Raw genomic sequence first — 13,474 nt, forward strand, 5'->3', positions numbered from 1 at the left:
TCAGCGGTGTGCCTGTACCGATTCCTGCGGTGGCACTTCTTTCTCTAGGCTAACTAACAAAGAGCGGGTTGCTAGGTCACCTGGTATTTCTAGCCTCAATTTTTGAAGCATATTTTAAGAACTTGAAGCTTAAAGACCATCTGTAAAGATAAGTATTTGGCTGATATAAATCATAGCACTTAAAATAAAGCAATATATTCCTAGCTCGTTGAGCAGTATACAAAAGGTGAAATTACATTGTATCAATGATCTCTTTTATTTCTGAGTATGAGACTGCAGCAGCAATAGGTTAGTACTACAGATACTTGGCTGACTTGCTTCTGAAAATTGTCTGCGTGTTAATCAAACAAAACCTGTAGAATACAATTCACCCTTGGTGGCTAAAGAGTCGTTTTTTGTTTCTTCCATCTTCGCTCCTTTCCTTTCTTCAGACTAAGTGGACTTTGTATCAGAAGAGCTCTGAAATGTAAGGTAGTTACGGTCCGAGGAAAAGTCTGGAGAGAGGGAGGTAAAACCAAAACCGGGCCCATGGCCATCGAGACTGTTCTGACCCATAGCAACCCTACAGGACAGAATAGAACTACCCCTGTGGGTTCCTGAGACTGTAAATCTTCATGGGAACAGACAGCCTCATCCACTCCCCATCCCCGCCAGAGAACCTAATGGGTTCAAACCATTGACCTTGGAGTTAGCATCTCAGTACTTACGCCAGGGCTTCTGAGGTTGTGGGGTGAAGATCAGCATGGGGAGCAGCAATAGCAGGTCACTCTGGTAGCGACAGTAAGTGGAGCTCACCCTTGGTGTCCTTTATCCATAGAGAACACACTGAGGCTGGTCTTGGTCTTATTTTTTTATGACCCAAACCTAGGTTTAGTTTACAGAGATGCAAGCCTCTCTCTAAAAGCCACTAGGGTTTACTCAGCATAGATTTTTAAAAGCTCGTACTTAACAACAACAAAAGCAAGCAACAGCATCAAAAGGTCTTTCTTCTGCTACTTCAGTTATTGGCTGCCCAATAAAATGAAGCCAGTTCCATGGATTGACTGCCTACTGCAGCTGACGCAACAGGCTCACCGTGCAGAGGTGGGTTGAGGTGGGCCGGGTTATCGTTGTTCTACAGGTGGGGAAACAAGCTTATTTGTGCTTTGTAGTGCTTGTGCTAAGGGGCACTGAGTCAGCCAAGGGAAGAACAAAGATTCAAGTTCTCGTTGGTTAGTCTCTAAAATCAATGAGCTTTTCATAGGGTTATCAAAGCCATAGTTATTTGTAAGGGTATTTAATACCTGAAAGCGGAAAATTAAGGCGCGCGCGTATGTGTGTGTGTGTACATGACAGAATTTTCTGATGTGCTCATTTCTTTTACCTATCTTTCTTATTTGACACAGATGCTGATTTTCGTAGGCATAGAGAGAGAAAATTACACTTAAAGAGATTAAGAGTTATGTATACTGACAGCAACAAGCAATGTCGCTACATCAGCACAGAACTTGTATTGGAAGTCAATAGGGGAATATGATTTCATTTACAAATAGCTAGAAATCAACCTACAGCGAGAAATCCATTCTAGAAAGCAACGTGCTTGGGTATGTATTTGCACACACGTGTCCCCATCTGAAGTTGTGTGAGTCTTTTACTTGTCCGAAATTATTTTACAAGTATAGAACACCATTGATACCATTAAAATAATTTCAGTAGAAATAAAACCTTCCATTTCTAACAGATTTTAGAAACAGGTTTTTTTTAAGCCTGCCAGTCTTAAAAAGGTGCTGCATTTGAAAAGTAATAGAATGAAAGATTTAGAAGCAAGACATATCGGTTACAGTTGCTGTTCAGTGCCTTTTACATGTGATTAATCAATATTGCAAGCTTGTCTCCATTCTGTTAAAAATGATTCCTGTTCTTTAAGCACTCTTTTACAAATTTTCTAGTCCCCTTTGACCCTACTGGGTGGATGCCCAAGACCTATTTTAGGAATTAGAAGTGTTTAATGTATTTTCTAAGGAACAACAGGTTTTCTAAATGGTTGAGCATGAACATCCAGTGTGATAACAATGTCATCAGTCTCTGGGATACTGTCTAGAGGATTCATTCCGCAAGATAGCTGTGTAGGGGAGAATGTCTGATGAGTTCATACAGGTCAGACTCTGCATTGTGTGAGTGATGAAATTGAGGTGCAGGCCCCAAAACTCCCTGTCATGGAGTCGGTTTTGACCTCACAGTGACAGCAGAGGGTGAGGGAGAACTGTCGTGGCGGGATTTCAAGATGATGTGTTGGTCTGGGTACTCTGAAGAAACAAATCCACAGAAACTCGTGTATAGGAGAGAGTTTTATATAAAGGTTAAGTGTGCATCAAGAAAACATCCCAACCCAGTGCTGCCAAAGCCCACAAGTCCAACATTAACCCATATGTCCACCACCAGTCCACAGTGTCTTCCTCCCTCTCACAAAACAGACGCAATGATGCCAACTGCAGGAGGAAAGCTGGTCCAGTGAGCATGTAAGCATCTGAGCGCTGGCAGGGTGCTCTAGCACCCAGGGCTGCATCGGGGTAGGTCCATGTGGCTTCTCCTCAGGGATGTCTTGCAGAAAGTGAGCCTTGCCAGCTAAACCAGGGAACTGACTAAGGCAGCTGCACCCTGATTCGACCATCAGAAAGCAAGAGACCCGAGAACTAGAAAGGTGAGGCTGACTGAGCCATTTATCCCTCCGCCCTGCAACTAACCCCACGTGTGTTTATCGGTCAGGTTGGCATAATAAACGAACTACCTCAATGATCAATCTTTATGATAGCAGAAAGCCTCGTCTTTCTCCCACCAAGCAGACTGGTGATTTCGAACTGCTGACCTTTCCAATGTATAACCACTCTGCCACCAACGCTAGACTGTTGTTGTTAGATGCCGTGGAGTCACTTTCCACCCACAGTGACCTTATACCCGACAGAGCGGAGCACGGCTTCGCCCTGGCCCAACCTCACAGTTGTTCCTAGGCTTGAGTCCATTGTTGTAAGGCTGGAGACGTCAGCCAAAAGCAAATCACCATTTAGTATCCAAGCTGCTGGCCACTAAAGCCTATCTGGACCAGGGGAGCCTTGTTGAGTAGTGGTGCTGAGCCAGAGCCGGGAAGCTCACTGCCTCCCCCCCGCCACCACCACCAATAATGGTTTGTCCACTCGCAGGCTACATTACTTGAGAATATTATAGTATTATTAACACATAGAGCTGTGAGACTTAAATGAGATAATTGGTATAAAGCACTTAGCATGGTGCCTAGCGAAAGAAAGTGCTTGAGAAATATTAGCTGTGATTACTATCATTTGTATCCTTACTGCCAAGTTCAATTTTGTCTTGTACCCCCTCCCCCCTTCCCCCTTCTCCTGCTGTACCACACCACTTTGCCTCTTTTGTAATTAAACGTTCTTGGATTGGATCCAAGATGAAAGGGCAAACAGCCTACTCTATATTTAGCAGTTAAAACATACATTTCTAATAAGGCCCGTGACGGGACACTGAGGGGAAACCGTGTTCACATTGCCCGTGCTGTCAAGACACCATCCTTGCTTTAAAGGTAAAATAAGCACTCCCAGGGTTTTCTAGGTAAAAGGACCACTCCTTGTATCCACTTTTAGAGTGACGGCCTATACTGGGCTTGGCTGAGTAAGCCACAGAAGAGTCAAGGTGAAATATCTACTTGTCTCCGAGGGAGACGGAGAAAGGGTGATTTGCAGAAAGGAATGTGTTCTAGAGAATTCTGCAGCAGGCATGAATGCTCAGTGCATGGTCAGAGGCAAAGGACCCAACCGAGGAGTTAGGTCTGAACCAAGAGGGTAGATGCTGGGAAACTGAGAGGGATCTTCCTCCTCAATGCCAGCAGACCCAAGACAAAAGTTCTACCATGAGCAGGGCGTAGAGGGCATGTGCTGTGTGCCTTCAAGCCAATCCCAACTTATAATGACACCGTGTGCCAAGGTCAGTCTGCCCCAGGGGGGCTGTGCTCTTTACGGGGAGCAGATCACCAGATCTTTTCTCCCCACCTTGGTGACCTTGTTGGGTAAGCGTTGAACTGCTCATCTCAAGGTTGGTAGTTCAAACCCACTAGCAGCTCCACTGGAGAAAGTGAGGCTGTCCGTAAATATTTACAGTCTTGGAAACCCTGTACACAGTTGCAATGAGGCAGAATCCACTCAATGGCAGTGGGCTTAGCTTTGGGTTTGGGGAGTGGCTGCTGGCTTTGAACCCCTCCTTTTGGTTGACAGACCCTGCTCCTACAACCACTTTGCCACCTTGGCTCATTAGCGGTGGTAGAGAGCCAGGCAGACAGGGGGAGACATAGTTCCTCAAGCTGCAAGGAAGAGAACTGATGAAGGACTGGTAAGAAGTCAGAAAATAGCACATAGTGTGGAGCATTCTAAGTCAGAGGGAATCTCTCCTTTCTTTTTTCCCCCAAACTATTTTATTACAGATACCATCTCATTCCATACTTCAGTCACATCAAGAAGAATTGTGCAATTGCTACCCCAATCAGTTTCAAAGCATTCTTTTCCTTCTGGAACTCCTGGGCGTCTGCTCCCCCCACTGAGAGGGACACTTGCCATGCTAGGCATTTTGCCCTCAAACACTTGAGCTTTTGCTGCTTTGTGAGACCCGCAGCTTGTCCATGGGGTGCCCTGCTTAGGGTGCCCAAGGAGGGGCATGAACCAGGTGGGACTTTCTCCCTCACTGCCATCGAGCTGACTCTGACTCACAGTGACCCTATAGGGCAGGGCAGACTGCCCCTGTGGGTTTCTGAAACTGTAACTCTTTATGGGAGTAGAAGCCTCATCTTTCACCCTTAGTGCAGCTAGTGGTTTCAAACTGCTGACCCTGGGGTTGGCAGCCCAGGGAGTAACCACGATGACACCAGAACAGGGAGGCAAAGTGCTCAGTTATTGGAAGAAGCTGTTAGCAGTGTGCTGACGGCAGGAGCCCTTCTTAGAGAAGGTGGCATTTGAACGAGGGTTGAGAGCAGTTTTCTGAGGACAGTAAGGAAAGGCATTTTTGATACGGGACCACACCACAAAAAGCTCAAACTCAATACAGTTGAGTCACGCTGACCCATAGCCAGCCTATAGGAGCGGGTTCAACTGCCCCTGTGGGTTCCGCAACCCTGACTGTTTCCAGGTGGGGAAAGCTTACCTTGCTCACTTGTGAGAGAGCATGCTTGGTGTGTTCTGGGAAGAAATGTAGCTCCGAAGGGGGACTACGTGGAAGTGGCCGGAAAAAACAGCAAGATTTAGTTTGGAAACATGCTGGGGCTGTTGGTCATTCTATTTTTCTACCCAGTCTGTTTGTGCAGCACTTTCTAGGGCCATGTTAAGCATTGGAAATATAAAAATCAATAAGATAGTATGCTCCTTGCCCTCAAAGACCTTACAGTGGAGCGATGGAGCCAGACAAGCCAAGAAATGCATGCGCAGACACCTTTTAAAGGTTGAGACCGAAGGTGTGGTTCTGCAGGCTGCCTGCAGAGAGTGTGGGCCCCACCTTGGACAAGGAGGAGGGGAGGAAACACTTTATGAAGGGGTTCAGGTTTCACTCCGTGAGCAACACAAAGAGTAGGGGGCCGCCATGATCAGGGTACCTTTTTCCTTTTTTGGACTCTTATTATAAAAAATTATGAACATATACAAGAGTAGCCCACGAACCCTCCCATCCTCGTCACTCGGCTCCTCCCCCTCCGGTACTTTCCCCTTTTATTTTCTGGAAACAGGTCTTAGTGGGTTCTCAGCAGGTTTTGCCCAGTGCCTAGGCAGGTAAGAGAAAGGGTCTGGCCAGCATGACCACTGTCAGCTCATAAAAAAGCATGTTCCAGCACCTTGAGCCGTTAAGTGTTAAGTGATGGAGAGTCAGCTATTTTGTGATAGACTCTCAAAAAAAACCCAGTGATATCTTTAAATATTCAGCATTCCAAATCAATATGCATGCTTTTTAGCATAACTCTGAGCGCATGTGCATTTACTCGTAATTCCCCGTTCAGCTCTGATAGAGGTGTCCAACCTGTCATACTCACAGCCATCAAGTCAGTGCTGACCCACAGCCACCTCCCTGTGGTGCCGAGACTGTAACTGTTAAGAACTAGGAATCCCAGTCTTTCTCCCACAGACCTGCTGGGGGTTTCAAACTGCCAACCATGCAGATCACAGCCCAACTCATAGCCACTCTCAGGGCTCCTTCCTACCCTTTATAGGTATCTGTAAACATTGCCTTCGTTAGAAGAGGACATTTTCTTTATGTGAAGTCTATAGCTTATACTCTGCCCATATATCTCAAAGAAAGAAAAAGAGTCAAACTGAAAATATTTATTAGATAAACAAGCAGCCATCAAGCCCAGAAGCAACAAAGCCCACATGAAAGACGCACACCAGCCTATGCGATCACAAGGTGTCGAAGGGATCAGGTGTAAGGCATCATCAGAACAAAAAAATCTTACCGTAGTGAATGATGGGGGGAGTGCAGAGTGGAGACCCAAAGCCCATTTGTCGGCCACTGGAGATCCCCTTGCAGAGGGGTCTCGGGGAGGAGATGAGCCAGTCAGGGTGTGATGTAGCAATGATGAAAATACAACTTTCCTCTAGTTCCTAAATGCTTCCTCCCCACCCGCACTATCATGATCCGAATTCTGCCTTGCAATTCAGGCTAGACCAGAGGATTTACACTGGTACAGATAGGAACTGGAAACACAGGGAACCCAGGGCGGATGATCCTTTCAGGACCAGTGGTGTGAGTGGTGATTCTGGGAGGGTAGAGGGAGAGTGGGTTGGAAAGAGGGAACCTATTACAAGGAACTATATGTGACCTCCTCCCTGGGGGACGGACAACCGAAAAGTGGGTGAAGGGAGATGTCAGACAGGGCAAGATATGACAAACTAATAATTTATAAATTATCAAGGGCTCATAAGGGAGAGGGGAGCGGGGAGGGAGGGGAAACGTGAGGACCCAATGCCGGGGGTTTAAGTGGAGAGGAAATGTTTTCAGAATGATGAGGGCAGTTAATGTACAAATGTGCTTTATGCAATTGATGTATGTATGGATTGTGATAAGAGTTGTATGAGCCCTTAATAAAATGATTAGAAAAAAAAGAAGTTAAAAAAACAAACAAAACAGCTTTACATGTAAGGGAGAGATCAATACTTGTTTCCGTACAACATTTCTGTAGTTTCCTAACTAAGCAGAAGGTAAGAGAGATTTGGATTTAACAAAGTGTTTGGAAGTTCAAGAGCTGTCTGAAGTCTGATGGGAGGGGGCAGGCTAAGCCCATTAGAGGGGCTGCTATTGCTGGTGTCTCTGTGGGATAAGCAATCAAGTTCAGCAGTTCAAAACCACTAGCTACCCCTGGGGAGAAAAGTGAGGCTGCTTGTAGAAAGACTTACAGTCTTGGAAACCTATATAGGGTTGTTCTGAGTCAGAATTGGCATGGCTTGTGCCAAATATAGGCAATTCTCATTATTCAAGGTAGTTTTATCAAGTTGCCATGGACACTGCATTAGCTCATAGTGAACCATGGCTCCTAGATGCAGTTCGGGTCAGGCTTCTGCAAGCCTCTGGTCACAGCATTAACATCAACAGATCGATACGTTAACCCGGTTTCTGTTTAAAGAGACTGCATCTAATATCCATGGTTGATTCATTAGCATGCCACTCCTGGCCAGTAGCACTGCAACTCATGCCTGGGTGAAGCTTCATCTACCATACAGATTTTCTCGGGAAGGCACATCCAGCCTTCTTGAAGATTAGACAGCCCTTCAGCAGTACACCTGGGGAGCATTTTACAAAGCAAAATCCCCAACCAAAGAAACCCACAAACAAAGGTGAAAAAGGAAAAATGGGGGGTGGCCATTAAATAACTCACAACAAGGACAGTTGTTTATAGCATTCGCGCTTAGACAAGGAGGCAGGGTGTCTGCCTTGTTCCACATCAGCTGGAAATGAGTGCGCTGGGCAGCTCAGGCTTTTGCCACCTGGAAATGATGTCATGGGCACCTCAGGTATGGGTTTGGGGGCTACAAGCGTACTTTGTACCAAATTTGCAAGGGATGGAAGGCATGAATAAGAAGAATCAACTGTCAGTGACTGTGTTGGATGTACTGAGATGAAGGGGAGGGTGCTGAAGGTCAGTGGCCAAGGGCAGGGGAAGAGATGTCTGCTTTCAGCCTCAAGGTCCATCAGGAAGCAAAAAGCAAGCCAAGGCGGGGCGAGAATGGGGAGCTTTTCTGCCGGAAACAGAAGAAATGACTAGCAGAGGTTTCCTGCTGGCAAGCGAGCCCACCGAGGATCAGCAGGAGACCACATGAGAGAAGTAGCCCGGTGATTCCTTTACAGCTGTACATGTTGTTTCTAGGTCCAGGGTCAAGTACAACCATCTGCCAGAGGAAGGGTATAAGATGGGCATTCATTCACTCCCACACCCGCATCCATGCCTCACAGTGGACTTGATGTAGGCATAGGCAGAGGGGGATGAGGTCCTGCCCTAGGATAGACCCTGCTAGCAAGAGATGTCAGCATAACGGAGGTAGACCCAGGATGCCTGAGACACAACAGATGGGGACCCAGACTCCTGGCTGGGCAAAGGAGACCAGTGACATCCTGGGCAGGAGCTGGCCCTTGTGCGACATTGTGAGGATGAGTAGGATTGACCTGGCAAAGATGTCTAAGGGAAGGAGCAACTCGGGGTGAGAGGGAGCGCACGAGCAGACACACATGGGTGGCTTGAACACCCATGCCAGTGCAGGAAAGCCCCCAGGAAGGCCTGAGGCAGGAGGTTGCTGGAGGTGTTGTCCAGTATGGGTGGGACCAGGGAGATGTAGGGAGAGGTGCATGGCCCTGACTTTGGACTTTCTGCAAGAACAGCTGGAGGGTACTGAAGCTACCTGAGCATTGGACTCGTGGTGATGAGTCATCCCTTAGAGCAGAGCCTTGGGAGAAGGTAAGCACATTAGGAAAGGGCTTCCGCAGGCATCCAGATGAGAGGTGCGAGCCTGGACCAGACTGGTGGTGTGAGGATGGGCAGGGTGGGCCCACCAGAGGAGTGTAGGAGACAGCTGGGCAGGGTTTGGTAACAGTAGGCATCACAGACAATGCTTGGGCTGGGATGGGTCATGGTCACCAACTGTGAAAACCCAGAGGAAGGTTCAAATGTGAATGTCTTGTGGTGAGGATCGTCTCTCTCCACTTCCGGCTGCACTCACAGCCAGAGTGGGCACCCACACACACACCGAAGCCTTAGTCGAGCCCATTCAGTCCCTGTCTTGATACAGTCACCATTGGCGTGCTCAGTAAATACATTTCTGTTCATTAAAGTGCCTGCAGGGACTGTGGGCTGCTGGAGGAGTGGGCTGATGCCCAGCGTGCAGGGCCCTTCTGAGGAGTAGGCTGTGTGAAAGATACCCTAGAAGATGTTTTTCAACACTTGTGTGGATAATTTCTTAGCCTCTAATGTATCTACCGACAGAGTGTGCAGTTGGCTGGCTTTCAGTATATTGACGACGTGGTGTAGTCGTCTCACCAATCCGTACTGCTCTTTCATCACCCTATTAAGATTCGCTGCTCCTCTTAGCTGTCACCTCCCGGCTTCTCCCCACCCCACCTCCAGCCTAGGTTCCGCTGATCTCCTTTCTCTGTATGCCTATTTGCCTATTCCGGACAGTTCATAGGGATAGAATCAAAGTATATGGTCCTTGGTTTCATGTAATGCTCTCAAGGCTGATCCACGTTGTGGCAATATACCAGTACTTTATTCCTTTCCAGGTTGTTTAAACACCCCTGACAGATACAACACATTTTTCAGTTACCCACGCAGCAGTTGATGGCTATCTGGGTTGTTTCCACTCTTGTTGTTGTTGTTCGTGTGAGTAATGCTGTGTAGGGATGTTATGGACATTCCTGTACAGATTTTTGTATGATCAGATGTTTTTATTTCTCTGGAATCTGTAGCTGGGAGTGGCCTGGCTCACCTCGTGGTAACTGTGCTTATTCACTGATTGAAGAACTCATGGGCGACCTCCCATAATGGCTGCGCCACTGGACACCTCTCCCAGCAGTGCGTGTACCAGGGTTCCGTTTCCCCACAACCGCACCAGCCCCTCTCAGATGAGTCACTCCAGAGAGGACATGAAGAGAGATCGTGGGAGGGCCTGCCTAAGAGCGAAGTGCATTCATTCCCTCAAAGAAGAGCTTTTAGTTTAGACAGCGTGTTCATCTTATATATATATGTATGTATGTATGTTGACATTACACTTTATAGTTCACATACCACCACCACCATCCTCTCCGCCCCCCCCCCTTAAAAAGCCCGTTAGTGACCCTTTAGGACAGAGTCGAACTGCTCCTTAGGGTTTATGAGACTAAGTCTTTACAGGAGCAGGTGGGTTTGCAGTTAGCAGTTCAGTGCCTGGAAGCCACAGGGCCAACAGGGTTCCTTACAGACAAGTGGCCTAAGAGTTCCTTCGACCTGTAAACTGACTTCTGATTCTTGAAGACATTCCTGGGGTGCCCAATACCCATCTATGTCAGAAGTTCATCAACTATAACCCATGGGCTATTGGCATACTTTTAAAATTTTTTGATAAATCATTTTATTGGGGGCTCTTACAGCTCTTAAAACAATTCATACATCCATTCTATCAAGCACCTTGTATATATGTTGCCATCATCATTTTGAAAACTTTTTCTTTTTACTTGAGCCCTTGGTACCAGCTCCTCTTTTTTCCCTCCCTCTCCCACCCTCTCACCCTCGTGAACCCTTGATACATTATAAAGTATTATTGTTTTCATATCCTACATCATCCACTGTTTCCCTCTGTTCGTGTTTCTCTTGTTTGTCCCCCAGGGGGAGGGGAGGGGGTTATACATCAATCCTTGTGATCGGTTTCCCCTTTTCCCCCGTTACCCCCACCTTCCCCCTACCCTCATGGCATCACTACTCCCATTATTGTTCCTGAGAGGCTTTTCTGTCCTGAATTCTATGTGTTGAGAGCTCTTATCTGCACCATTGTACAGTGAACCCTCGTTTATCACGGTTAATCGGTTCTAGACCCTACCGTGATAAATGAAATTCCGCGAAGTAGGATTCCTTATTTGTAAATCAAATATTTTCGTAGTTAGAGCATAGAGGACATGAAAAAACACCCGTTAGTCACCATTACACTCGTATTACCCAATTTATTAAACGAAAAAGGGAAAATACAGTAAAACATTTTGAACGTTACAATTATCATTTATTATTTATTATATTACTTATGGCATCAAGCGTGTACAGTATGAGCCAATCAGTGGCAGTAATGACAGAGCATGCGCTGTTACGCAAAAACCGCGATAGAGTGAAGCCGCGGAAGTCGAAGCGCGAAGTGGCGAGGGTTCACTGTACACGCTCCGGTCTAGCCAGATTTGTAAGGTAGCAATGGGGTAATGATTGTGGGGGAGAGGAAGCATTAAAGAACTATAGGAATGTGTGTTTCGTCGCTGCTATAGTGCACATTAGCTGGCTCATCCCTTCCTTGTAGTCCTTCTCTGAAGGGATGGCCAATTGTCTACAGATGAGCTTTGGGTCTCCACTCTAAACCCCCTTGTTCACATTGACATGATTGTTTGTTTTGGGTCTCTTGATGCCTGATATCTGAACCCCGTCGACACCTCACAATCACACAGGCTGGTGTGCTTCTTCCATGTGGGCTTTGTTGGTTCCATGATAGATGGCCACTTGTTTATCTTCAAGTCTTTATGACCCCAGAGCCATTTCTTTTAATAGCTGGGCACCATCATCTTTCTTCACCACATTTGCTTATGCACCCATTTTGTCTTCAGCAATTGTGTGGGGAAGGTGAGCATCACAGAAGGCCAGATTGTTAAGAGAAAGTGCTCTTGAATTGAGGGAGGACTTGAGTAGAGGCCCAATATCCACCTGCTTCCTCAATACTTGACATATAAATGTATGTACATAGACCTATATCCCTTTCATTATATATTAATATATTTACATATGTGCATGCCTATATTTATACCTCTAAATGTCTTTTGACTCCTAGTTCTTTCCTCTACTTCCTTTTACTGTCCTCCTTTCCCACTATCATGTTCGACCTTCATTGGGCCCTCTTTCATATGCTGAGAATGGTTGTTTGTTTGAGGAGGGCAGGGTGGGCAGAAGATTAAAATTCAAAATGTTAGTGGGGAAAAGTATATTTTGAAATGATTAACAATTCTATGATATTCAAATTTCATTGTCTGCAAGTAAAGTTTTATCGGGACACATCCTTGTGTGATTGATCTGGTATCATCTCTGGTTGGTTGCTTCATGCTATAACCGACTGGAGTAGTTGCAATTCAGACTGGTTCTCAGATAAAGGTTCTGAAACCCTTATCACATTTACCGTCTGAGTCTGGCCACTAATCCCCATGTCTAGAAGATGATGCCCTTGTTAACTGCTGCCACGGCATCCCCATCCACAGGGACCCTGCCCAGCCCAGTACACTCTCACTAATAGTGGGAGATCAGACATCACGACCCACAAGGTTTACACGGGCTGGCTTTCGAATAGATAGCCAGGCCTTTCTTTCTAGTCTGCCTTATTCTGGAAGCACCACCGACACCCGTTCAACAGCACAACAGTGCGGAAACCTCTGCTAACGCATGGGTGGTGAGTGCACCTGAGGTCCATTGGCGGGGACTCGAACCTATGTCTCCTGGGTGAAAAGCGCCATTTCTGCCACTCAACCACCAATGCCTCCTACTTTGTAAGCATCTTAGAGCCTTCTTAGAGCATATCTTAGGGCTGGCAAGGACCCTGGAGACCGCTCGGTACCATCTGTGTGAGGCTGTTTAATGCCCTCATGGACTGCGAGCGACTCAGGCTCACTACGAGAGCCAGCCTGCAAAGGGGGAATGCATCTCCGTGCTGCTGGTGGCGCATCCGCCTGGCTCACTCCCACCCTGACTATGTGGGCCCCAGGCTGGCACGCTGCACAAAGGACTAGCTGTGTCTCATCCCCACCGCAGACCTGCCCATCGGGGGCCTGCTACTGTTCCAGAGTGAACTTTAGAACAATCCCCTCTGCTATTTTGGCGCATGGAGACTTGCCTCCACAGTAATTATTTTGTAACCCACAAAAGTAATTATAAAATCAAATAATTATCTTCTAAACAAGCTGGAACCCCAGCAGTGGCTCTTGGGAAAATTTAAAAAAAGAAGAAAGAGAGAGAGTTCCCAATCTTTGATTCTCATTTTGAAGCCTGTCATGTTCTTCTTCGCCTGGCTCCTTACCTCAGTTCTGACGTTGTTTCAATGGCACTCTTAAAAAATCATAGAGCGTCTCCACTGATTCCCTACTCCGTGCCGGCATGTTGTCTTCACACCTTGGAGCACTGGGAATCAGTGGAGAGGTCTAGGGGGCTGGTCCCAGCCCAAAATACGAAGTGGATGCCTGCCCCTCCCCTGAGAAGAATGTA

At 46.8% G+C, this 13,474-nt stretch overlaps 1 protein-coding gene across 1 annotated transcript in view; it reads left to right on the forward strand.

Annotated features, from left to right (window-relative positions):
* The window catches only part of PHACTR1 (phosphatase and actin regulator 1), a 609,657-nt gene that overhangs the window by 302,927 nt on the left and 293,256 nt on the right, over positions 1-13,474 (forward strand). The gene's annotated exons all lie outside the window — the stretch shown is intronic.

Source organism: Echinops telfairi, unplaced genomic scaffold (genome assembly GCF_000313985.2).
Source record: "Echinops telfairi isolate 266 unplaced genomic scaffold, ASM31398v2 ScPeMD7_7439;HRSCAF=8477, whole genome shotgun sequence".
Lineage (NCBI taxonomy): Eukaryota > Metazoa > Chordata > Mammalia > Afrosoricida > Tenrecidae > Echinops > Echinops telfairi.